This window comes from Lissotriton vulgaris, chromosome 4_1 (assembly GCF_964263255.1).
Source record: "Lissotriton vulgaris chromosome 4_1, aLisVul1.2, whole genome shotgun sequence".
Lineage (NCBI taxonomy): Eukaryota > Metazoa > Chordata > Amphibia > Caudata > Salamandridae > Lissotriton > Lissotriton vulgaris.
In genome coordinates, this window is record NC_141691.1 from 1,273,858,067 (window position 1) to 1,273,885,446 (window position 27,380).

Below are 27,380 nucleotides of genomic sequence, written 5' to 3' on the forward strand. Positions count from 1 at the left end.
GAGCGGCCAGAGCTCCCTGGGGGAACTAACCAAGCCGTGAGGTGAACGGCCAGCGCGTCCAGTGTGTCGAGGCCCCTAGCGCTCCTGCACCACCGTGAGGGAAACGGCCAGCACTACCGGGGGACACAAGAACAACGTTACCCAGGCGCCCCGGCGGCGGGAGTGACGCTGCACGAGCGCCCGAAGGCGCCATAAAGACCGGAACGCCCCTCGCAACCGCGAGTCGCGCGCGGGAGCTGCCCGGGAGAAGCCTGTGTCAAGGGCGGGGCCGTCTGTGGCCGTCCGGGGACGATCAGGGACGGGGCGGGCCACCCCCTTGGCTTTATTAGTGAGTACGTACCCAGTTTGGCCGGGCTAGTGGCAAACTGTTTATAAACTTTTGTTTGTGACTTCATAATTGCCCGTGACTTTTGAATTATCCCCAATATGTCTATTCAATCTACCCTACCAGACAACTGCCTACTGAAAGTAGTCACTAGAATTAATAGCGATAGAAGGAAATCGCTAGGCAAATGTAATTTACCTGACCTCCCTTTGGTTTCATCTTTGGATCCTAATAATGCTGATATAAGTATCACCAACGATACTATTATAGCAGTTGAGACTGATAACACCTGTATTAATGTTGAATCCACTGAGGCCCCTGATGATCTTACTGTGAGGGAAGATATATCGTATCCATCTCAGACCCCTGAAGGCACCCCTCAACAGTCCACTAGGGCTACAAAATTTATGAGAGCATGTAGGAAAACAGCTCCTAAACGGGGAAGCCATTCTGCTAGGAAAAAAAAGGACACCATACACAAGGAGAACATTGGGGAAAAAGGGGCTCCATCTAAAGATAATTGTTACCATTAATACTAACCAAATTGACCTGCTAGTGAGTACTATTGATGACAAATTGAAGTTGGTTGTGGAGCCTTTGTTAGTTAAAATTGATGAATTGTGGGCAGAAGTATTGAGACTGAGGGCTGTGGTGGATCAGCATGCAGTTAATTTGTATAAATCCATATCAATTATTAAAGATACTACATGCTCACATCCTGTACCCAAACAAGATAAGGGACGACCACGCCACATAAATAGCGCCCCTCCTGTCACGAATGTAGGGAAACAACCACCAAAAGAGACACCTGTATTGGCACGCCCATTAGTACATGATACGGACCGACCTTCGCAGGTACCGGCGGTTGCGTCAGCAGCCGCAGTATCTGGAGGTTCAAACTCTGCTGTAAGAACACTACCAGCACCAAATAGAGACAAGACTGTGCCGGTGCCAGTTGTGTCAACCGTACCAGCAGCCATAGGGGGCACTGATGGGGTACCTGTAAGGATATGTAGGCGACCAGTAGACCTTCCCCCTGAATGTGTACCCTATGTTGTGGTCTTAACTAATGTCCCGGTTCTAACTCAGGCCCCATATACCCAGGAGTCGGTGGATTCCTTAAGAAAGAAAACAACTTCATGGTTAAACCGTCATTGTAGCTACCTGGTTGGCTACTCTGATCAAATTATATCTATCAGAAGAGTCAATTGGATTGGTAATACCCAGAAGACCTGTGGGGGTGATTGCGTGATTATAAATGTTAAACACCCGCAACATGTTGCGACGGTCTTGCTCAGAGCAGCTGCACTAACGCAGTCAGAGACAGGTGTCGTCGCAAGACCATTGGGCTATTTTTATAACCATCTTAACAGGTTGCCTTCTGCTAATTGTAGGGAGGGGGCTAATAATAACTTAAATTTTTCATCTACTGGAAATAGACCTGTGTTACCCACCTTTAGCCCTGGTTTTTCTGATGGCAGACCCATCCTGCCTATGCACATGTTGAATCCTGTCCCTGGCGGGAACAGATTTATAACACACACACCTAATTTTGTACCCACTCATGATAGCATTTTTTCACCTGCTAATGGGATGGTCTATCAAGTCCCAATCCAGAACAGGTACCAGTCATTGAGTTTTTTGGACCAAAATGACTGACATCAGATGGACCCCGGAACTGGGAGGGATGTAAACAGAAATTATAATGGAGAATCAATAATGCCCGAAATTGAACTGGTTAATAATGTGACTATAGATTGTATGCCTATTGGAGGAAACGATGAGAATTTTAGGTGTAATATTCAGCTTTTTAATTCAGAGGAGAACATGTCCACATTTAGTGATGGCCCGCCTAATGTTAGCCATTATAGGAAAAGGGAAACTTGCTATATCGCCAGTTGGAATATTGCAGGCTTGACGGCCAAGGAGGATATTTTAGGATGTAAAGAATTTATTAGTTTATTTGATATCATTTGCCTACAGGAAACTTGGTGCAAAAATTTTAAGGGCAGTGATGGCTTTGTATCCTATGAACTTCCTGCCCTGGCATCGCCTTTTGGTAGAACAAAAGGAGGGCTGTTGGTTTTGATTTCAGTCAAGTTACCAATTTTGGTGAAAAAGCATGTAGTAGTGGGGGCTCACTTCCAAATTCTATGGCTAGCACAAGAAGCGGGTAGAAATATACTCTTGATCAATTTTTATAATAATATATTTGATGGTACTAGGCACACAGTAATCAACAACTTAGAAAATGCACTAAGTAATATTGTGAATAATTCTAATGGTGTTTATGAATTTATTTTTGTGGGGGATTTTAACATTTCAGTTTGTCCCTTATCATCCCAGAAGTTATGTGGTGTCTATGATCGTTCAGGGGATGCTGATGTCCATTTTCCCCATAATTTGTATGGAGAAACTCTGAATAGCTTTCTGATCGATTATGACATGGAAATCTTGGAAAATGGAAAGAATGACCTGGGAGAAAGTGTACCGACTTTCAAAGGGAGGGGGGCTAATACTGTCATTGATTTTATGTGCATGTCCTCTAACCTAATCCCTCTGTGCTCAGAGCCTAAGGTGGTTGATGTTATGCTAAGTGACCATAACTGTTTAACTATTGAAGCCATGATTTGGAAACCTGCTCCCGTTTCCGATCAGGGTACTATTGTTAATATTGAACCCCATAAACCAAATGGTTTCAGGCTGAGGTGGAAAGGAGATAAAGCCAAAATAACATCTGATTCTATCATTAATAGCTGTATGACAGAAATCACGGCGATTCTCGAACAGCACGAAATCATGGCTGACAGTATTGATCACTTTGGTAGAATTAATGCAATCATCAATAAGAAGTTCACTAGAGCAGCGGGGCACAGTAGTAGACAAAAAGGGGGTGGTTTGACCATGCCTGTTCTATCGCCCGGAAAGACCTCAAGGAGGCCTTAGCAGTTAAACCTAGAGATAAGAGTCTGGTGACCCAACTTAGGCAGGATTACAATTTGACCCTTAAGCGCAGAAAGGCTGAACTCCAGCAGGAAGCGTGCGATAATCTTAGCCAAGCAGCAGAATTGAAGAACTGCACATTGTTTTGGGCCACCGTGAAGGGTCCATTTCTTAAGGACGAGAAGGTGCCAGAGCTAACATCAAACGTGAGCATGGAATCATGGATTCAACATTTTTCCATCATCTTTGATTCTGGTAATGGACCGGTTTCCTCTGGAGATGGTTGGCCTATTGTTGCCTTAAATATTACCATGCCAGAGGTCTTGAATAGTATTAGAGTTAGCAAGGGAGGGAAGGCCCAGGAACCTGATGGGGTGCCTATGGATGTGTACAAGACTGCTCCGGAGATATGGGGCCCATTGCTGGTTAAGATCTTTAATGCAGCAGTTACATGTGAGATACCGTCAACATGGGCAGAATCAATAATTGCCCCCATCTTTAAGAAAGGTGACCGGGGTGATGCTAAAAATTACCGGCCAATATCCTTACTGGATTCATCTGTAAAAGTTATGAGCCGGGTCCTTTTAGTCAGACTAGAGGAATGGGCAGAGACCAACGGGATCCTAACCAACAGTCAGTTTGGGTTCAGGAAGGGTCGTGGTACCATAGAGCAAGGCTTGAATTTAGAACTATTGGTAGGGAAATATACCCAGGCCAAAAATGGGTCAATTTATTTATGCTTTGCTGACCTAAGCAGCGCTTTTGATATGGTAGACCACGCTATACTCTGGGCTAAACTGATTGAAATGGGAGCTCCCAAAGGTATAGTCTACTTCCTGGCCCGCCTGTACGAAAAATTATGCACCAGTGTTCGGTATGGACCTAATGGGGAGTGCACGAGCAAGTTCAGGATCGGGAGGGGAATAAGACAGGGGTGTGTTTTAGCACCCCTGCTCTTTACACTCTTCATTAATGAGGTGGATTCTGTTCTACAGACAGTTACGGCAGACGTCCCGAGAGTTAACAACCTTATCATCCCTGTGTTACTCTATGCGGATGACGCCGTGCTGCTGTCCAGGACCCCATTGGGTCTTCAACGTTTGATGGACAGGTTTGTACAGTTCATCAAAAGTAGGAAACTGGTGATTAATAGGACCAAAACTTATGTTATGGGGTGTGGGTCAGGACGATCTAAAACAAAATTTAATACCCATTATTCCATTGAAGGTGAACCGGTTCAAAAAGTTGATAACTTTTGCTACTTGGGGATCACATTCTCAAAAAATTGCAGCTGGGATACAGAACATAAAGCCGTTAAAACAAAGATGATGAGGAGTGCTAATGGGGTATTTGTATTCGCCAAGAAGTTGGGGAATAGGCGCGTTAAAGACATGTTAAATAATTTTCAATCTAGATGTCTTTCTGCAGCCCTTTATGGGGCTGGAGTATGGGGTGTGTCATCAGCCGGGAGTCTGCAGATAGAGGAGAAAAATTTCCTGAAAAGGCTCCTGTGTTTACCCAAATCTACCTCCAACAACTTGGTTCATAAGGAAATGGGAATACAATTCCTGAATGACATGATTATGTCAAGACCCCTATTACTGTGGCGCTCGGTATGGCTGAGTGATGGTACCTCATTGAACAGAGCCATTATCGATGATTGCCTTACTCTGGATCAGCACTTAAAGATTCCTTGGATCAAATATGTTATTGATAGCTTTCAAAAGGTTTTTGGGTTTAATGTGATCAATGATCGATATTGTGCCTCTGACATCTCCAAGTCTAACTTGAAAGTTACTTTCTTGAACTATTGTGCAAAGAGGCGTGCTTTGGAGGAATTAAATCTCTCTACTTGTATGCTGTACAACAGCATGAATGACTATATCGGACTTCAACCATACTTGACACAGGTGACCAGAGTCTCGCACCAGTTTGTGCTGACCAGGATGAGGATGGGAACAGTACATTATTTGGTAGCGTGCCCCAATGTTAAAATGCGCCCTTCTGGACCCTGTGCTTGTGATAACAATGCTGAACAGAGCACTATGCACTTTCTTTTATCATGTCAATTGTATAATGAGCTACGGAAAATCTTCCTAAAGCCTATTCTGAAAAGATTTGGAGTAAGAACAATTAATGACTCTATGAAACTGCTTTTTAATCTGCACCATCCGGACATATGCTTTTTTACGGCTACTTTCCTGCTTAAAGCAATCGGTGCGAGGAAAAGTATGTGCTTTTAAATTATTTTAATTATTTATTCCATCCCCTTCTGGATAATAATGCATTATGTGTTTCTTTTTAAATTGATCTAATGTTCTGTATTTGTAACTGTGTGTGCTTTTATGGACATGTTTTCTATGCTCCGAATAAAGCTTTATGAAATGAAAGGTGTGGTCCCTAAAAAAGAGAAGGGGGAGTTCAGGTTCAAACAAAATATATCTACACCTAGGGGAAATCCTTGAATGATGCTGTTACCAATGACTTGTGTAGTGTAAAATATTCATCTTTTGATCAGGCGGTGGAGATGTTCAGATGCTTAGGCCCAGGCGCATTGCTGGCAAAGTCAGACATTGAGTCAGCATTCCGCTTGTTGCCAGTCCATCCATCAGACTTCCATCTCCTGGGTTTCAGTTTCAGGGGAAATTCTACATGGATATGTGTATGCCCATGGGGTGCTCTGTCTCCTGCGCCTACTTTGAGAAATTCAGTTCATTTTTGTAATGGGTTTTCAGGCAGGTGACGGGCCACCAATATGTCTTGCACTACCTTGATGACTTCCTTCTCTTGGGGTCACCGGGTTCCCGGGAGTGTGGGTGGGCGCTGCAGGAATCTTGAGTGCTCATGCAGACTTTTGGGGTCCCTTTAGCACCCGGGAACAACAGTGATAGAGTTTTTGGGAAAAGAATTGGACTCCATCCACAGTTGTTTTCGGTTGCCTGATGAGAAGATCATTAAATTCAGGGTGGGGTTGCAGCAATGCTTGGCTAAAGACAAGGTCACTTTGCACCAATTGCAACAGATGGTTGGGCAGCTAAACTTTGCTTTCCGAGTTATCCCTATGGCACAACACTTCTCAAGAACCATCGCTCAAGCCATATCAGGCCTCAAAGAGAAACACCACCACACCAGGTTGTCAGCTGAGGTTTGGCAGGACATGCGTATTTGGTTGGCATTCCTGCAGGACTTTAATGGCATGGTAGTGTGGCCCGATCTGCTCACCACTTCCACAGAGCTGGGTTTAATGACAGACGCAGTGGGTAATGAGGGATTTGGCCCTATACTCAGTACTGAATGGGTGGCACAGCGCTGGCCAGCATGGTGGTTACAAAGCAGTTTTTTTGGAAATGTTCCCCATATGGTTGGCATTGTTAGTGTGGCCAGAACAATTGCGTAATCAATCTGTTGTATTCTGGTCAGATTACATGACAGTAGCGGAGTGCATCAACCATCAAGCGGCACAACGTAAGATTTTTCTACGTTTCTTGAAGGAAATTGTCTTGTTATGCATGAGATTGAATTTGCAATTTAGGGCTAGACATGTGCCTGGGGTGCTGAATCATGCTGCTGACGCACTCTCTCGCTTTAAGATGCAGGTTTTCAGGGCACACGTCCCGAATGCAGCGGAGAATCCCACACACTTCAGAGAACTACTTTGGCAGATTGGTGCCCCCAACTACCGGACCTCGTGGCAGCCAGTCTAACACCCAGGACCAGGAAGGCATATGAAGGGGCGTTTTGGGCATATTTTACCTTCTTGGGAGAAGAAGGGGCTGAATGTTGGCATGACACAGAGCGGTTTTGGCTTACCTAGGGGCATTACATGAGGAAGGGTGAACAGTAGCAGCGGCTAGGTGACATATAGCAGCAATCTCTTTCTTTGCGCAGGCTAAGGGTAAGGAGGATCCCACCAATACCTTCACGGTCAAAAAAGTTTTGAAAGTGTGGCAGCGCCTACAGGGATCAGAACCAGATACAAGGCGGCCAATAGGATTGGAGCTTTTAGTATCTCTTCTGGATGCACTACATCATATTTGCAACACCGCAGAGGAAGCCCGGTTGTTCAGTCCTGCCTTTACATTGGCATTCTATAGGGCGCTTAGAATTGGGGAGCTGGTGGCAAAAAATAAACAAGATGCACAGGGTGGCCTGCAGCTTAACCGTGTTAAGATTCAGGGTGATTCATTGTTGATATCTATTAATAGTTCCAAGACGGATCAAGATGCCCGGGGGGAGGGGATAGTGCTACATCGAGCACAGGATAATCCTTGCTGCCCTATTACAAACTTGGAGGCATTCCCGAAGGAAAGACCCAGGGACAAAGGGGGGCCATTGTTAATTCATGCTGATGGTATACCACTCACAAGATTTCAATTTAAAATTGTCATGGATATGGCAGTACAGAAAGCCGGTCTAGACTCAAACTGTTTTGGTACACATTGATTTAGGATAGGGGCTGCCACTAAAGCGTCAGCAAGGGGGTTGCCAGGAAGAGACGTACAGAGAATTGGCAGGTGGTCTTCCGATTGTTACAAGCACTATGTGCGGCTGCATATGTTATGAATATGTCTTGGGCCTTGTTCTGATCCCTGTTTCCTTCTCTGCTCAATTTTCAGTTTTATGGCCTGTCATGCAGGGGGGAAACCAGTGGTAGCACAGAGACAACAGCGATTGGTGCAAGAACAAGCACGTGCCCTCAAGCAAGGACCACATGTTGTTTGGGTGGTTGGCCATTCATACTTGAGGCGCTTGAATACATTTTTCCTTTCAGGCAATTATGAGTCCAGAGCGAGGAAAGCCGGTTTTGGGTTGTCATTTCTGGGGCAGGGGGCCTCCGCTTCAGTCAATTTAGAGCTTTTGTATTAGACCTGCTAGAAGCGAGGGGGAGCCTTCCTAACATTATTATCTTGCACTTGGGAGGGAATGGTCTGGTACAGTTAGGCAGAAGGGGGCGAATTGAGACTCTACTTACTGAAGTGGGTTGGCTAGCAAGGACATGCCCAGGGTGCACAATAGTTTGGTCACAGATGATACCAAGATTCCAGTGGCTTGGGCAGAGTCTGTTAGGGCATTGAACCATTCTGTAAGGAGGATTAATAACAAGGTAGAAAGACTCATCAAAGCCCCGTATTTACAAACAATCACCCACGGGTGCATCAGGGGGAGTCATGCTTCTTAAAATATGTTGTGCATCTGTCTAAATTGGGTAACACAATATTTATAAAAATCTGCTAGCTTGGATGGGGGGGTTGTTAGAGATAGGTCATGACCTTTCAGTGAGCATTGGGGGGCATTTAGTCGGTCAACTAGGCAGGCCTTTGGCGGTAAGGTAATGATTGGTGAGTAGTAGATTTAAGGTCCCTAGAGGGTGGTGCCATTCTTGAATGGGGTCGGCCAAGGGGGAGGGACAAGTGGTCTCTCATAGAACTCTAGGGGCAGTTACAGCCGGTTGGCTGGATGGGTGCGGGGAAGCGGGGGAGTGGGAGTAGCACTTTCCAGTAGGCTGGTTGTCCACCCTGCACGTGCACAATGGTGTAAGTAAACAGCGCACAACTGCAAGGGCCCCTTTATGGAGATAAGCTACAGATCGTACGGTGGTGACTGGAACGGGCCCTCTGCGCATGCGCACTCCGGTTGGAGGGTGGGCATAATTCGACATGGATCTGATGCCAGTTATTGACCTTGCCGTAGGCTCAAAATAGGGATACACAGAAAAGTAATGCTATAATGTTTTCTGCGTATTATGTAAATGATGTATATATACATTTATGATTAACATTTTTTTACGTTAATAAATACAGCTGGGGAGTTGTCACGTCCCCCTAATTTAAAAATTCCATTCTAGTAGTAAAATGTGTTACTATTTTGGGAGCCTGGAAAGGGAGGAGAGGGTCTAGTCCGTACCTGGCCATATAAGATTAGTCTATTGATGCACTGTAGCTATTTAAATTATTCCTTGAATTAATATGTAGTATAGCACAGTAATCGCACATTATCCAGTCACGTTCAATATCTGATAAAGCTTCTTTTCAGGTGGTTTAGTGTAGAGGTGGTGGCTTATGAATGAACCTAGAAGTATGTGCTCTATGAATCGTAGACCCCCGCCCCATCCCCCATCTGCCGTGCCAACAGTCTTTACCAAGACAAATCTGTGGGTAGAGAATCAAAAATCGAAGCTGTTGAAAAGTTTTTGTGAGGACACATGTTTTGACTAAGGGCTGACAGGTGACCTTTCCACTGGGGAACACTTTTCTAACTGATCCTATGAATAATTAGGTGTAAGGCACCATTCCCTGAAAAATCTGATTTGTTTAATTTAAGCAAGGACTTGGAAACAAGGCATATTCTCAATGGCAAACGACAATAATATTAACAAATGGTTTTGAAAGGAAACTTTGAATCATGTCACTGTTATCGATTGGCAAAGTGCTTCATTTTACGGATACAGAACATTGCAGTACACAATTAGGTTTGATAACTGATGCCAGATATTCGTCTAGCCTATTCGAGAGGTCGCTTACCATCCATGATCAGCAAATGTACTTTAGAACTGAGAGGAAGGTATCACCTTATAGGTATCAGAGAACTCCTTCTGATGGTCCTCAGGATGGCAAATGTATGTCCTAGGTAGTCAGGTCTGAGCAATTAGCTTTTTTTCTGAAATAATGTGTTAGAGGCCTAAAGTATTTAGTGGGGTAAAGTGTAAGGCAGATAAGAGAAGGAGCACTTGTGTGTGATATCTGGTGATGGTCTACTACATTGTATAAGTGTCTCAAAGATTGTTGTTCGTTTGTCCAAGCATACTGTTCTTCACTGTCAAACCTTCCCCAAACCCTCTCCCCATCCATTCAACAAACCCTAACCCTCTTCCCCCGAGCTGTGTGACTTATTGAAGTGTAACTAAATTAAATGTATACCAATAATTAATCACAGGCTTGCTGGGGCGGATGTGCCAAAAGCAATAGTACTTCCATTTCAAGGCAGAGTGATGATATTCTTCTGCTTGCCCACCCATGAGCAGTATATTTTAGAGGTGATTTTTATTTAACAAAGGAACATATACCTCAGCATTGATTGGATTTGTTGGCATTCCTCATACACAGCACTAACAGTTACGCTGTAGGCCTAGTCAAGTGACTCAACACAACTATAGTTTTTGTAACTCGGTCTAGTAGGCTATCCCCACCACCATTGGGTTTTGTTGTAAAATATTTAGCATATTATTGTTGCTCGGTAAGTTCTGCACTGTACTTCATTCTACTACTCTGCGAACAGTCTCTCAAAGGCAACTGACTGTCTCCTTTTCTTTTTTTGCAAATGCTGCTGCCCTGCCAGTGTCCACTACTACTACTACTACCACCACCACCCCAATCATGGCATGTTAGAAAAGAAAAAGAAAACTATCTTCACCATGCAGCCATTGCTGTGACTAAGTTAAACATCAAGCAAAGGTAAGAGAAGTTTGGGGGAGGCATAATTAATAATGGACATGTTTTCAATGAATTCACAAACCTGTTTGAGTCCAGCTAAAGAATGCATAGACTAGAAGAGAGAGACAAAGTACTGGCACGTCAACTCAATTAGTGAGGGGTGTCGCATCTCTCTGTTTGTGTCTTACACAGTCAGCCAATTATTTAAATCAAACACTGGCTATGGGCGGACCTGCACCAGCAACAAAACAGTGTGATGTAAAACAGTAACCCCACCTACAAAACATTAACAACATTGCATGCATAGTATAAATGTAGATTTAATTTACCCTAACAAAAATAAACTATGTAAAACGGAAACCAACAAAAGCTGACCCACCCCCCTCCCTAACCCCAACCAATGTCCGTAAGAAACTGAAGTCCAAAATCCAAATGTCCAAAAATCCCCAACGCCCAATTCCCACCCGCCCGAACAAGAATTAAAAAAGGGGCATAACTAAGACAGGGACTGGCGGCGGGATTGGAGGATGACACGCATTTGCTCCTCTAACCGGTGGACACGGCACTTGAAAGTGCGGCAGCAGGAGCAACAGTGGTGGGGGGCACCAGAGATGGTGTTGCGGCTAGGGCAGCGGGTGGCCGATAGACGGTGGCGACGTACCTCAGGAGGGCGGTGGCTGGGGTCCGGGACACTGGAGGAGGCTTCAAGTGTTGCAGAAGTCTCCTCTTCCTCCTCTGCCAAGACCACCAGCCGCCGGTATTCTCGCTGTATTGCCTCCAGTTTCCGGCACCGTGCCTTGGCGGCCAACTCCTTCCTATCAACCTTGGAAGGAGTAGCTGTATATCAAAAAGAAGCAAGACAATTGTAAAATATACTCTTTGAAAAACAGTAAGACAAGTTATAATTATTAAGCATGGGCAGAAAATCCGTTCCGCTCGCGGATTTTGCGGACTTTCGGCAAATTCGCAATCCACGAGATTCGTGAATTTCCCGCAAAATCCGCGAGAGGTACAGATTGGGTCAAAAGTTGAAGCTGACTTTTGTAACTATTTTAGAATGGCACCGGCAAGCTGCCAGCAAGCTGCCAGAGCCTTTCTAAAATAGTTACAAAAGTCAGCTTCAACAGGAAGCACTAATAGATAAAGTAAAGCAGTTGCTCAAGTTGAAGCTCAAATTCAGTTACACTGAAACTTGGGGTGATTAATGATTGTGTAACTTAATTTGACCTTCAACTCGAACACCTGCTTTACTTTATCTATTAGTGTTTCCTGTTGAAGCTGACTTTGTAGCTATTTTAGAATGGCGCTGGCAGCTTGCCGGCGCCATTCTAAGTGGGGCTGAGGGCAGAAGGGCACAAAGTGGGACAGAGGGCAGAAGGGGACAAAAAACGAGTGGGGCAGAGGGCAGAAGGGCACAGAAACGAGTGGGGCAGAGGGCAGAAGGGGACAAAAACGAGTGGGGCAGAGGGCAGAAGAGCACAAAAACGAGTGGGACAGAGGGCAGAAACGAGTGGGGCAGAGGGCAGAAGACCACAAAAACGAGGTGGGCTGAGGGGAGAAGAGTACAAAAACGAGTGGGGCAGAGGGCAAAAGGGCACAAACACGAGTGGGGCAGAGGGCAGAAAGGCACGAAAACGAGTGGTACAGAGGGCAGAAGGGCATAAAAAACGAGAGGGTGACAGTGATGAACCAGAGGGCGCATCACAGTCTCGCCCAAAAAAACCTGCGAACATGCAAAGCGCCCCGCGAACATGCCAAAACGCCCCGCGAACACGCAAAGCGCCCAGCAAACACGCAACAATAAAAAAATCCGCAAATTCGCACAAATTCACAAATTTTGCAGATCGCTAATTCGCAAATCCGCAAATTCGCCCATGCTTAATAATTATACACATAGAGGCATGGTAGCACAATAAAGCACAGTACATAACATTTATTAAATTTCCCCCGTTCTTCCTTCCACCCATCTTTCACTTTTTAGTTGAACACCAGGTGATCTGATCTGACTTTTAGTCTTCTCCATAAAATTTTCAAGGCGGAGTTGAAATCACAGATAGATGAGGCCATTGGTTACTCAAAACTCCTGCCCCAATGCCAATTAAAGGGTTTCTTCTTCACTTTTCAAACGTTCACAACAACTCTTACTTACTTAGGACATTGGATGGCGGGCGGTCTTCCTCACGCTAAAAAGGGACCACCTGCCATAAGAGCGGGAGTCCCGTGGGGACAATTAGGATGCGCCCGCCACAGTGGCAGGCGCATCCCGTATTTATAACATTGTGGTGGGCGGTGCCGAAAGCCCCACCCACCACGATTCTAAAAATACATGTTATGCTTTTCCAAGCACAACGTGACAGGCCCCGCGCGGAGCCTGTCACGTTGTGCTTTGAAAGGCAGGGGGTACCAAAGCATAGGTAGGTACCCTCAATGGGGGCCCGCAACGGGCACCCCAAGCGTATTCTGCATGCCTTTGCATGGCGGCAATACCGCCACAGAAATTTGCATTCCAAAATGCAGATTATATGGCTGGCGGTGTGTTCAGACACCGCCACCTTATTGAAACCTTTTCCACCCGGTCGACATGTCAACTGTGCGGAAAATCGGCGGCCGGTTTCTATCTGCAGCGGAACCCCCAGCCCTTGTAATATTGTGGGGGTCTTTTCTACAGGGATGGTGGGAGGTTTGCCCCTGCGGGGTCGGTGGTGACTACCGCCGGCCCGGCGGGGGCAACCCTTGCAGTGAGTGTAATGTCAACAATAGTTAAGGATTATGAATCTAACTTACTACCGCCCGCCACTGGTGCACTCCCCTTACCACTCCATCCATATCCTCGGCAACTGCTGCATCCTCTCCCTCTGTGTCACCTTGGCTGGCCCCGGCAATGGTGGTCGTGGGTAGTGCGCCCAGTTATATACACTTCCCCCTATTGGTCAGTAGCAAGATTGAAAAATGAGGTAATAGTATATAACATACAGCACTAGCACAAATCAGATAGTATTCGAGTAGACACTAGTAGTTATATATGGTCCCTAGGGTCATTCTAGCATTTGCTTAGTTAGCCCGAACCATGCAACCACTTTACCTTTGTGTATTTTATTTTTGCACATGTGACGTTACCTTGCAGCCTGTTGTATAAGACACCTTTGAGCCCACATGACCTTACACTACTACTGCCTAAGCGCTGCATACAAGCAGTCAACCAAAACATTAACAAGCCACTTTTTTATGAAGTTCTGGTGTACTGTTAGTCCATATTGGTTATCCATAAATGCTACACTTTTTGTCACGGCTGAGAAATGCTTGCTATATACTAACACGCACCATTTCATTTTTCGCATTACAGGCGGAAGGTTCCCTTCTACGAACCGGAGCTTTGCAGAGCTAATGATGCAACAACTACCAGTACTAGGTTCTTCTAAGGTGAGGGGTCCCTTCACTCAGAGATCTTCAGTTAAAAATTTATATAAATTAAACTCCTACCTAGGGGATGGTGGTGCTTCCACCACTGTTCGGTTATCCTGATTTAATTAACAACTGTAAGTAAGTGTAACAATGTTTATGTTAATGTACAGAGCTTGTCAATAAACATTTTGAACTTACATAGACTTGGTGGTAATTGGTGTGGACTTACACGAGTGAGCAAATTAAAGGAAGCATGTGCATTGCTTCCATGACTGAGAGGTTGGGTGTGTTATGCTCTGGGTTGTCTACTTGTTGGGTATCTTGGGGAGAGGGTTCGGAGAGCTAATAGTTATGACAAGACACTCCTATAACTAGTCGGGCAGGGGATTGTGGTGGGTTCTGAACTTCTGATTGGGGTGTGTGAGGAAGGTCCAACCTACCATCACCAACATCTTATTTTCTTGTGCAAAGGTCGGTATGTGCAAAATCCCTACAACAGTAGTAGCATGCCCTATCCTATCAAAATAGTAATAAATCTGCTTGGACATTTGTTAGTGTGAATTGTCAAGGCCTCAAGATTAACAAAGATCAATAAGACTAGAAGTAGTACAAGAGGATGACCCAAAGGACTGGACTCAATGTCTAGAGCTACTGGTGAATCTGAGTTTTATTAACAACCTTTAAATAAAGAGTGGCCAACTGGGCAACCTTAGTTACTACAGTACAGGCAGACTAATAGTAGTAGTAGTACAGAGAGTCATCATAGCAGAGGCAGGGATAACAAGATTTATGAAACAGTACAGATTGAAGGATAATTGTTAGTAAGAAATAGCATTAGGAAACTGAAACAATACTTCGGAAAAAATATGTTGCAGTAAAAGTTATGGAATAAGAATTATTATTAAAAACAAGAAGACTTACTACGGCCAGCAGAGGAGCCCTCGTTGGTTTCGTCCTGGTGTTGTAGTTCTCCCGCCGACTGAGTCCCACTTCCTTTCTGTGTCTGCCTGCCCCAGGGTGCTGAACAGGAAAAAATATAAGAAAGAGACAAAATTGATGGATGGTATCAAACAAATAAAATATTTTTAAAGAACGATCAAAAAACACTTATGTAAACAACAATTGCAATAACTAAATTGACCGATCTCATCTGGTCAACAAATAGTATCGGGGGATTTGCAGATCGACTACTTCCTATTTATAAACACTAATACAGTCTTCCATGCTGATTCCAGAATACTAACTTAGCATAAGTACGACGTACCACCCGACCTAGCCCACCTATTCCAGGCATGCCAATTGTACATTAAGTATGCATTTCCACTTCTTTTAATCCTCAACAATGCATAAGGTTAAATGGAGGACACATGACTACATTTTTTGTATACACCAAATTTTGGGTTGATTGATTGATGCTGATGTTCTGCTAGTGCTAAGCCTATTACCATCGCTCATTGAACAAACTAGAAAAGGTGCTAATAAAGACTGGGGTACCAGCAGCACATGACATAACTGAGGGGGCATCACGCATACAACAAAAAAAATGACAAACTCATACAAAGCAACTAAACCTAAGTATCAATCCACCCGTATCTCTTAGTGACAGGACAAAGTAAGGACTAGAGTCACTATAGTATTACGTAACTTAATTTCTCTAAAATAAACTCTTACATAATCACGCTAAGGGAGCGCAAACGCAAAGTTGCAAACAAGTAAGATTAGTAGTAGCGCAGAGGAGCACCAGTGTCATAACAATCACAGAAGACTTGTAAATCTTATTAACCTGGAATGTAAGCAGCAGCATTCTAGCTTGTTGGAAGAAATAAAGATATTCGCAATATATAACACAGAGCAGAAGAACAGACACAAAGTAGTAATAATTAAATAGTTACTCCACTCCAAGCATGTCCAGCAGGTCCTGCTCATGGTCCAGGATGTTGGACCACCGGTGCGTCAACTGCGCCTGGGTGCGCCGGACCCCAGAGCAGCAGAACACTGCCCGGCGCACCTTCCCCAAGCGCTGTCGACGCTCCCGGAGCCCGTACCTGGACCCAAGCCTGCCACCTGCGGCGAGGGTAGAGGGGAGGTGGTGCTGCACAAAAAAGATAATTGCAGCCAACTATCTCCCCAAATAAGGCCTGTGCCTGCACCCCTTGTGGGCGCCGCCTTCCGCAAAGAAGGCGGTTGCGGCTCTGGCTGCGGGGAGAGAGAGACGGGCGGGAAAGAAAGGGTAATAAAATTTAAAAAGTAAGTAAAGGAAGTAGCAGGGAATAGAAAAAGAGTGAAAAAGTAGCTAAAAAACTCTAAAACCAAAAATATAGAAGCAGGAAAATAGAGAGATAATAAATAAAAAAGATTTTTTTTAAAAGTGGCTGGAAACAAAGGATTGCAAAGATACAGGGAGGATTCAAAATCAGGCCCCAGAACCATGCAATAGAATGAAAAACAAGATGGCCACGCCCATTGCGACCACATGCGCAAGTTTGCGCAATATTTTCTCCCCGAGCACGCAAAAAGCGGCGCGAACAAGTAAAAGCTTTCCTGAACAGGAAATACGTACCACGAACGGGCGCGAGCATGCATTGCGTGTCTTTGAACAGGAAATAAGCATCGTGTGCGGGCCGGACAAGTAAAAACAAGATGGCCGCTCCCGTGAGCAACCGCATGGGTAAGTTGGTGAGCCCCGATCACGCAGAAAATATCGCGAACGGGCGGGAAAAAAACTTCTGCATCTTCACGATATTTCCCCGTGGTCGCGGAGACTTTTGACATTTTTGTGATAGTTGGCGAAAGCGAATTTCATAAATTCCGCCCACCCCTACTTATAACCCTATCTGATCTCGTTCAGGGCGTATTTCAATTTGCTCTTCTTCAGCCTGCTCTTCTTCAGCCTGAACTTGTTTTTCTTCTCCTTCCTGTCCCTGCTCAGGATTCTCGATAGCTTTATTTATTTCTTCCTGAGTATGTTCTTCTTTCCCTGTCTTTTCCTTTCTACTTTCCTGTCTCTCTAATGTATTTCTTCTTCTTGTATTGATAACAATTTCAGGTATTTCAGTCACTGGTATCCAGTCTTCTTGACTTGTACTTGGTTTTTCATCATCTAGTTGTCTTTCAGATCTATCACCTTAGATTATTTGACTTCACAACCTTCTGTCTCTGGAGTCTCTGCTGATTCGATCAGTTGCTGCTCTAGTTCTTCAGATGGGCTCGTAATTCCTCTGGTATGGCAAGCATGGATCCAGTTCAGCAAACCTGCACACTTCACTGCTGTGGTAGTGACAAGTATCTCTAATAAAAGAGAGAGGGACCCAATACCAAAGGGATAGGGTACCAGCACCTGACTGTGTGTCAAAAAGAAATTCCCTTTGGGCACCTTAATGAAAACAAACCAACTTATACGGACAAAATACACATCAGTTCTTCAGACATAGAGAAATATCACTCTGAGCAATGCAATGCGTAACAAAATTCTGTAAGGACAAATAAATTCAGTATGCACAGTTTATTTATGTATTTAAAAGTGATTAAAAAACATTAAAAAGTATATAAAACAAGGGAAAACAGACAATATACAGAGGAACAAATCATATACATAAATTCATCCAATAAATTCCTAAGGCTAATAAGGAAGGTACAAATAAGGTATATTCAGCAACAATCAGAATACTCCTTGACCAATATGTATTGTACTTCTCCCTTAGTTCTCAACGCGTTTCGACGGACATTTAACATATAGCCGCCTTCATCAAAATATGCCTTAGATTCTATATACACTATGTCATAGTATGTCATAGTATGTCATAGTGTGTATAGAATCTAAGGCATATTTTATTTGAATTTCAGAAATCTTAGGAAGACAGCTAATATTTTCCTGATGAAGGCGGCTATATGTTAAATGTACGTTGAAACGCGTTGAGAACTAAGGGAGAAGTACAAGGAGTATTCTGATTGTTGCTGAATGCTCAAGGACATTGGTTTCCTAACACAGAACCTATCAGTCCGTTCACTTGTTTTTAATAAATACAGGTTGGTCATTATTAAAATAGGTATAAAGACTACAACCTAGTATATTTTTTTAAACTGCACTTATTATCACCACACTTTGATTTGGGCACTGTTGCATTCACCACATCCTGCTCCGCTGTAAACAGGCGTTGTAGCACGCTGGGGAGGTACTAGACCACCCCAGCGGGGACCCCATGATGAAGCATGTCACCAGCTAGTGGTGAGTGAGGGTCCTTCTACAATAGGGAGATCCCTGTCCTGTTTTACAAAGTGGGATACAGGTGCCCAGTTGTAGTTACAACCCAGCTGGGGGAGGTGTTTGCTTTTCCTGTGAGATGTGTGTTCTTATCTCGACACATCGGTTTTTATAGACATATTGTTTTTTGTAGCTTGGTATTTTAGTTTGAGCACTGTGCTATTCACTCCTTTGTTGTTATTACAGATTTGACTGGGGCATAGGAGTGTTGCCTTAAGCCCTTCCTCTCCTGTTGTTACAGAAGAATTTATTATTGTACATCTTATCACTGTCACATTTTCAGCTCCCAAAATTATTCTCTCATACTTAGTCATCCGATTAGGAGTGAGGTGCTGTGTTTGTGTTCTTGTCAACAGAATCTCAACTGAATGTGGAACAAATACCTTTACAGGATGTCCCATCACAAATGATTCACTTTGCTCCAGACTCATACTAGTAACAGCTACTGCTTTTAAGCAGCCAGGTAAGTCTGAAGCCAATGGATCTAAGGTGGCAGAAAAATATGCCTCTGGATGTCGGCTCAATCCATATATCTGTGTTAAAACTGAAAGTGCACAATTTTCTCTTTCGCAACAAAACAGTGCAAATTATTTTGAAGAATCAGGCACGCCTAAGGCAGGGGCCTCACACAGGCAATTTCACAATTTCACAAATGCTTCCAAACATTTATCATTTCAATCAATTTGGTCTTTTGCTCATTTCCGAGTCCATTGAATCAATGTTTTCCTTAGCAGGGAGAAGCTATTTATATACTGCCTACAATACCCAACCACTCATCTCCTTTTGGGTCTAAGGTAGCTGCATCTGTTTGATTATTTGTATTCTTTCCAGTGTCACTTTTCTAACTCCTCTTTCTATTTTATGCCCTGAATATCTAACTTCTTGTTGACAAAACTGCAATTTCTCTGGAGACGCCTTGTGTCCTCCTTCAGTCAAATGGTTCAGTAATGCAATTGTGTCAGTGACACAATCTTCTTGTGTCTTTGATGCCACCAATAGGTCATCAAGGTACTGAACCAGAACTGATTTCCCGGGAAATACTAATGACTCTAGATAGTTTTTCATGATTTGATTGAATGTTGAGGGATTCTCTGTGTACCCTTGAGGAACTCTGCACCAAGCCAACACACAGTCTTTAAACCAAAAGGCAAAAGATACTGACTTTCTGTGTGTAAAGAAATGGAAAAGAATGTCTGACACAAATCAATCACTCTAAACCAACCTGCATTCCAGGGTATTTGATAAAGAATTACTGCTGGATTTGGCACTACTGGACAACAAGGCACTACACTCTTCTTAATCTTTCTCAAATCCTGCACTATTCTGTACTTGCCACTAGGCTTTTTAAGTTCCATGATTGGTGAATTACAAGGACTGCTCATTATTTCTTTCAAAATTCCGTGTTTAATCATTTAGTCAATTACTGGAGCATCTCCTGCTTTTACTTTTTCTTATTATTACCATTTATAGAGCGCAGAGCTATATCCGGCGTGGGTGTTCCGGCGCTAGTAACGGCAACAACAGCTAGAATTCAAGGCCAGATGAAAGGATTCAAGGTAGGCTAAAAAACGACGCTTTCAATGTTTTGCTGAATAGTTGTTCTGTCTTGGCCTTCCTGATGTGTACAGGCATAGAGTTCCATAAGGCAGCTGCTTTTACTGAAAACGAGCGCCTGCCATTCTGGCTTTTTTATTCATGGGATTACCAGCAATTCTTGAAGATTAGATCTTAGGACCCTGGTCTGGGAATATTTTTGTATTCGTACTTTGGGCCATTCTCTCCCATTGCTCTATATGCTAAGGTCAGTGACTTACATTCTAATATTTTCCTAACTGGTAGCCAATGAATGCTCCGTAGATGGGGGGAGATATGATGACGAAGCAGCACATGCCATGCATCTGTCTGAGGCCAGTCCACATGTTGGCATAGTTAGTACAACAGCAGAAGAACTGTTGGCTGGTGGTGGAGGGCTGGCAACACAGGATCTGCAAAGTAAATAATGACAAGATGTGGAAGAGAATATCTGAGGCATATTCAGTTACAAATAAAGTATGTGATGAGTGAATTGTTTGAGTATATTTGTACAAGATACATAAATGGCAATGTTGAGCTGCAACAATCAAGGATATACTTTTCTGAAGAACTGTGACATCAATAGCAATGTGACATACCTGAGTGGATGTTATGTTACCAAATGTATAAAGTGCATGGCTGCGACAGCAACAGGGCATCGTAGCGCTGGTTCCAGATCGCAATGACAAGGAGGGAATCTGAGGCGGATGGATTATGCTGGAAATAGCCAAGTCTTTACTGCCTTTCTGAATGCCCTGTGGTTCTGAATGCTCCTGATGGTACCTGGGAGGGCGTTCCAAAGGGCAGATGCCAAGGCACGGAACAATGGACCACTTGCCCGTGCTCTTCTGACTCGAGGAACGCATGCCAGGTGTTAATCTGCAGAGTGCAGCATGCAGCTAGGGACGTAAAGGATAAGAAGATTGGATAGAATGGAGGGAGCCTGGAATTCTGTGTGAGATGCAGAATGTCTTAAAGTGGATTCTCTGGATGATAGGAATGTATTGAGATGCTGGGCCTAGTTGATGCTCAGCCACAGGAGGGGATACTACAGGGGCTGCTACTACTCGATCTGTTACAAGTCATGTATTAGACATGGGGACCTTTAATTGAAGGTGATGGGGAAAAAATATCACTATGTTTCCACTCTAAAGAGATGAGGAGAAATGTGTGTGGGTGACATCTGTGGGATGTGGATCTATCTGCGAAGGGGGAGATTCACGATGTTGGAAAACAGTGTGAGGTAAGTGAGGAGTTGTCATTTAGCTGAACGATAGTAGTGTGCTGCTCTTGCTCACTGGAGGGATTCGCTGATTAGGGAGGAATTTGGTGAGTAAGGGTGCATTCTGCACCCCATGAAGACATTTTACTGCCTGTATCCTGAAAATCTCCTTCACATGCCATCTCTCACAATGGCATTTGCTCTCTAAATCCCCCATCGCGCAAACCTCCACCCCAATATATTCACCCTATCAGTAATCTCCTCCTACATATCCACCTTCTCCACTTGACTGAGGAAGCATGGAGGCTAAACATTTGGTTAGGTATATCCCATCTACTACAAAGTTAACTTGAAATTCTTATTCCTCCTTCTTCTACTTAAGTGAGGTGGGCTGCAGTTCGGAGACTAAAGCTGGTGTGTGGCATCCACAGTGTTACACTGTTCAAGAGGTAGAGTTCAGAGCGCCTTGATTATGGCTGTATTTGTGTGTTTCCAGGGTGGTTTGTCAGGTTTTAGCATTAATTCTTTCAGTAGAAAGCTGATTTTCTATACTGTTCCATTGGAGGTTCTATGTAGCATAGCTGGGATTTCTACTTATGCCGAGTAGAAATCTGATTACAGGCATGTGCCAAAATACATCTGAAAAGTTACTAGTATTAATAATATGATTGTAAATTAGGCATGTGTATCTTTACCGCATCTTGTAAGAAAATAAAGATATGGACAACTACTACTGTACTGAAAATCCACCAGGGTGTCTTGAATTGCATTCAGGTGAAGATTTCCACCTAGGCACAGGTGTAAATCTTTACGTGTGCGGACCTCCACATATAGATTTCCCTTTCTAAATCGGCCATATAGAGTGAACTTGTGTCAGATCCCATTAGTCATTGACTTAGGTCATGCTCCTTCAAACATTGCATCTCTATTGTGTCCAACACAGTTTGAGTCAGCCTACCGCAGTTTGTGGATCATTACATTTTTATTATTTGCATTTTGCGATGGTAACAAATTAGTACACGGATGAGTAGTTTTATGCAGTGGGATCTCAGTCTGGTGCATTACTACTAAGGGTTCATTGAGATCTGGCATGGATCACTTTGGCATCTGCTGTCTATTGTTGTGAAAGTAGACTAGCGCCATCCACACCTCCTAACAAAAGAACAAGAAGCAGGGCAATAGTTGACTTTTGATGTTGGATAATGCCTGCTGTGTCTGCTCCCATGTAACAAGTCTGGCTAGCAAAGTAGATGAAGAAGAACAGACGTATGCTTTTTATAAGGACTTGCAGTTCTTGTAGGTAAACCATCCCAGCCCCAGAGAAGTCTGCCCGGGATCACATGGCCAGTACGAGTAGGGAATCTGGGATTAGTAGTCAGGGTTTCCTCTTTCCACAATCATCAATCCAGTATAAAGCTACTGCTAGGTAGTTCAGCCCCCAGTTTGGAGTCAGTACAGAAAAGGCAGCTACCAACACGATGTCACTCTTGAGAGGAGTATTCTTGAGTAAAGTCACTTTGGAAAGAAGTACGATGCCCACTAAGAAAGTTTAGTTCACTGAAAAGTTATGGCAATAATGCCTTTCCATTTGCGTTCTCACTGCATTCAGACATCTCTTCCTTTTCAGTCACTGACGGAAAGGCAGCTCACAATGTCACTGCATTAACTGCTGAATACAGCCTGAATTGCTGCACATCAAGAACAGCTCCTAATATTCTTTCACTGCTTTAAAGGCAACTCTCATTGTGGTAAAAGAACAAGAAGGCAGTTCTCAGCCCCAACCAAGGGCTCTAGTACTAGTCTGTGGGTCCACAGACTGCTAGACTTGAAGGGCATGTCAGTCTTTTGACCACCATATTACAAATAGTGTGGTTGGACCAACATTGCCCTGCTGCAACCTCCATGGGAACTGCCATTTCCTGGTGGTGTTGGGGTTGTCAGGCAGCTGCAATGTGCTTGGGGGGACAGTAGCGGTCATGCCAAGCTTATTATGACTTTCCGCTCTGCCACAGTATTCATGGCAGTCCCACCTCCATTAAAACCCTGGCAAGGAGGAAACAATCGGGACCATATAGGGCCCCCTGGTACCTCATGTTGATACACACCAGGAGGCACAACATGTACCCCCATGTGTGCATGCACACCAGTTCACTTTACAGTCCATGCCGTGCAGGAACTGTTTTTGGCATTCCCATTGTGGGGCCCATTTTCTGGGCACCGTAGTGGGAATGTAAAAAAAAGCCAGCCAGATACGAGAAATGATCGTAATCTGGCAGGCAGTCCGACCACGGGTTTGGAGTGCCGCGGCAGGTCGGACCCGGCACCACACAGTCAAACTTCTAATTAGGCCCCAAGTGTGATGTTGCTCCAATAAAGGCAATTCTCGGTGTGCTTCCACTGATGAGAAGACAGGTCCTACTGTGATGTCACGGTAGTAAAGGACTTTCCAATACGTTCTTACTTGTAAGATGGAAGCATTATTGTAACTACTTACATGGGCACATCTGGGTACTGTCTGTGTGCATATTTGTGCTTTGATGGGTACAGTTCGAGTACATCCCACAACAAAGCAACACAGACATGTTCCTAAAGCAAGAGAGACCTATTGGCTTTGTCAGTGCTTATTACTCCACGGAGCACAGTTTTTGTTTTTTAATTTACTGAAAACTGTCTCTGTGTTAAATGGGAAACGCAGGTCCCTACAGCTCATGCTGTGCAGGTAGCACTCACAATTCAAAGGGCCCCGTTAAACGTAAAGCCTCAGAATATATGGGATTTGCAGAGTCTCAGGGGGTCCCTCGAATCCTCCTGGAGGGGGTCTCCATCATGTGTTTATGGGTAGATGGGGTCTCCATCATGTGTTTAGGGGCTTGTGCTCAGCATTTGGAAATTAGCATTTCCAGTGGCAATGGGGGTATTTTTTCTTTGATACAATTTCCAAGCCATGAAAGCTCTGTTTTCACAGTTATGGCTAAACCAGTTTGCCTGTTCCAGGAATACCCTAAAGATCAAATCCCAGACAACCTGCTGGAGGGAGGCGAAGTGCAAATCTTCTTGTCTTCTGATTTAACCCGGTTTCAATTGATTTCTGGCGCTGCGTCCCTTAAGATCCACATTTACAGATAAACGAAGCAAATTCGCTCAAAAACAAAACGTTTCTTTCTGAAATGTGGATTTCACAATGTGTCTGTGAGCCCCGGGGCGGCTCGGTAACCTTTCCCTGGAGTGCTCGAGGTCCACCAAGCCGCAGATACTGTACTATATCAAACCCCATTTCTTTGCGGCTCAGTGAATAAAATACTGAGCCGCCCAGTGACTGACTGAAATAAAATAATCTATGATGCATGAACAAGTCTCAATGAAATAATAATATCCTTAGCAGTGAAAAACGGATTGGTAATACAGTAATTGAAGCGATTTATCGCCATCTCCTTGAGCCAGCCCGCTGAAACAGCCTGCTATTTTATTTAATCTCATATCAGAGGAATTACGGGCTGGTAATCCATTGTTAAACATCATTTAGAATGATGGATGGAAATGTCAGCTTTTCCAACATAATCAATTCATATCTCATTAGTACATATTATTTATGATTCTCATAATGGGACCTGCAGGGGTCTCCAGGGGGGAATGGAGACCTCAGCTGCTGTTGAAATGAGATGAGATATACTGTAGCTTATGAGTTAATAACTGCATATAAAAAATGCTTCCCCCGTAGTATTGATTGTTCATAGCATTTTACAAATGAATTGAGAGCCCTCGACCTCGGCCCTCGCGCTGCGTTCAGTGACAGTTCTACTACTAATGCGGAAGCCGATAATAACTCAGCTGTGTGGAAAAGGGAGGCACCGCTGTGAACAATAGGTATAGGGAAAGAGTGCTTTTGGAAAAATAGTACTCTATGATGTATAATGCCGCAACAAGTCTAAAATCAAATGCAAACATCAGCAAATAAAATTATAGCTTGGTATCCTTGCTGGTGAGTGTTGGTGAATCAGTGTTGGAAAAAGATACTTTTTCATTTTAAGCGAGTAACCCCTTTTTTAATTTCAGTAATTTTTATTGAAAATAAAGAGCATATTTACATGGTACAGAGGAAAGGGCCCAATTCAATACACGATGTCACTGCACACCTCAGTAGACATTTTGGATTCCCTATTGTAGGTAATGCAGTTGTGAAGGAAAAAGAACCGGCGCCCGGATTTACTAAAAAAACGTAATCAGACCCACTAGGATTTTGCGCCCATGGGTGGCAGATTTTGCAGCCCAGAAAGCAAAATGTGTGGTCCCACCCTCTTATTTTGCCGTATTTTTTGCAGCAGGAAGAACATGTGCCTGTCAAAAACGAAGGGGCAGATTTACAAGCCCCTTGCGCCACTTTTGCGTCACTTTTCACATGTTAAAAGTGACGCAAAAACGGTGCAAGGGGCTTGTAAATCTGCCCCTAAAGCTCGTCCTTGGTCTGTCACTACTGGAGACTGACAATTCCATAGTCTGTGGCCTGGTAGAGTGTCAAGCAGGAAAGCGCCTCGGAACAGGAAGGAGGGTGTCTGATGCAGAGAGCGCACAGCTACATTTGAAACTCTGCTCTGTGGCATCTGACAATCTCCATTCCAAAGCTGCACAGGACAACAGGGAGTGAACGGAGTGGCGGGGACATAGGGGACTCGTAGTGGGAGACAAACAGAGGGGGAGGAGAGGGGCACAATGAGTATCTTAGAGTTGTTAGAGGGGGGAGTTTTGGCCATGGGAATGAAGAGGCTCAGGTGGGGTGTGCAGTGTAGAGGAATCAAGGTGGTGTGTCCCATAAAACAAAGGGCATAGGGAATGGAGGGGGCCTGGGAAGGTGGGGAGGAAAACATGATTAACACAGGAGGTGGGCCAGCGTATTATCAAGATATTAACAGGCAGGCAACAATGGAACTTAACAGCTAGCCTGTTGTTCATTATTTCTTTTTTTGTGTGTTTCTTTTCTGTCTTTCTTTGGCTCAGCTCCGTGCAGAAGTAATTGAAGGATCAGCCTCATTTCTTTTCAGAAATGACAATTTTTAAAGACACGTTAGTAAAATTTAGGAGATTTTTACAAAAGTGTCAATGTTGTGATTTTTTATGCTAACCACAAAATTACATTATAGTTAACAGGAGTATGACCCATATACCTGATTAGGACTGGGTAAGGAAGGTGCAATCAAAAAACAATGTCCCAATAGGTAAAAATAAACAGTCAATTAAGTAAGTATGCACATCGCATTGCTAAAAGGAAAGAAGGAGAACACTCTTTAATTTTAAGACAAGATAGTCAAATCATCTTATTTGATATACGTTCATGGTCGATAATATACAGTTATTAAGCAGCACTGTGTAAACTCAATTACGTGACAACCATAAAAAACTTGGTGCTCTACAAAAGTGACTGTCGTGAAAGTGGCGACGCAAGTGAAGAAATAGATAGCGTGAACGGCGCACTGTGAACAAGGTGCAAGTTATCTACAGTGGGTGGCTCGTATCATGTGACAGAGTGATATCACAGATTACAGATTTTTGCATTGTTTGAACCACATTAGTAAAGTACGCCAATTAATAAGCTGTGAAGTCGACGGCGTTTCGATCCACGTTAGTAAGGATCGTCATCAGGACTTGGTTGTCTGACTCGGGGAGTGCTGGGAAGGAGCTTGGTTTGGAAGCGATCAGAAGCGATCGTCAGTAGTGAGTTGGGGGCCTGCACGGGGGCATGGCTCTTGAGGTCTAAGCGGTCGTCTGTGATCCGCTGAGTATCTGCACGTGTCCTTAGGATCTTTTCACTGGAGCCGTAATTAATCCAAGGGTCTAGTGATCGCCGAATATCTGCACGTGTCCTTAAGATCTGTGCACTGGAGCCGGAATTAATCCACGGGTCTAGTGACCACAAAATTACAGCATCCTAGCGGGTCTGTGAAAGGTGCAGTGCAGTGCTGTATAAAAATATGCAGGGAGGGGTCAAAAGGGGGAAAATTGTCTAGCATCATATTTCTAAAGAGTTGTGCACCAATGATACATTTGATCACAATTATGCAAAAATGCATTTTAGCATGGCTCTAAGCACTATCTGACATAGCAAAGGCAAGCAAGCAATGTCTTGCATCAAGTATCTACTCCAGATACATACTCCAGTGTACATGTGTAAGAGATGATAGCCAAGGGCGAGAGGTAGAAAATATGCACATTTGCAGAAACTACTCTTGTGGG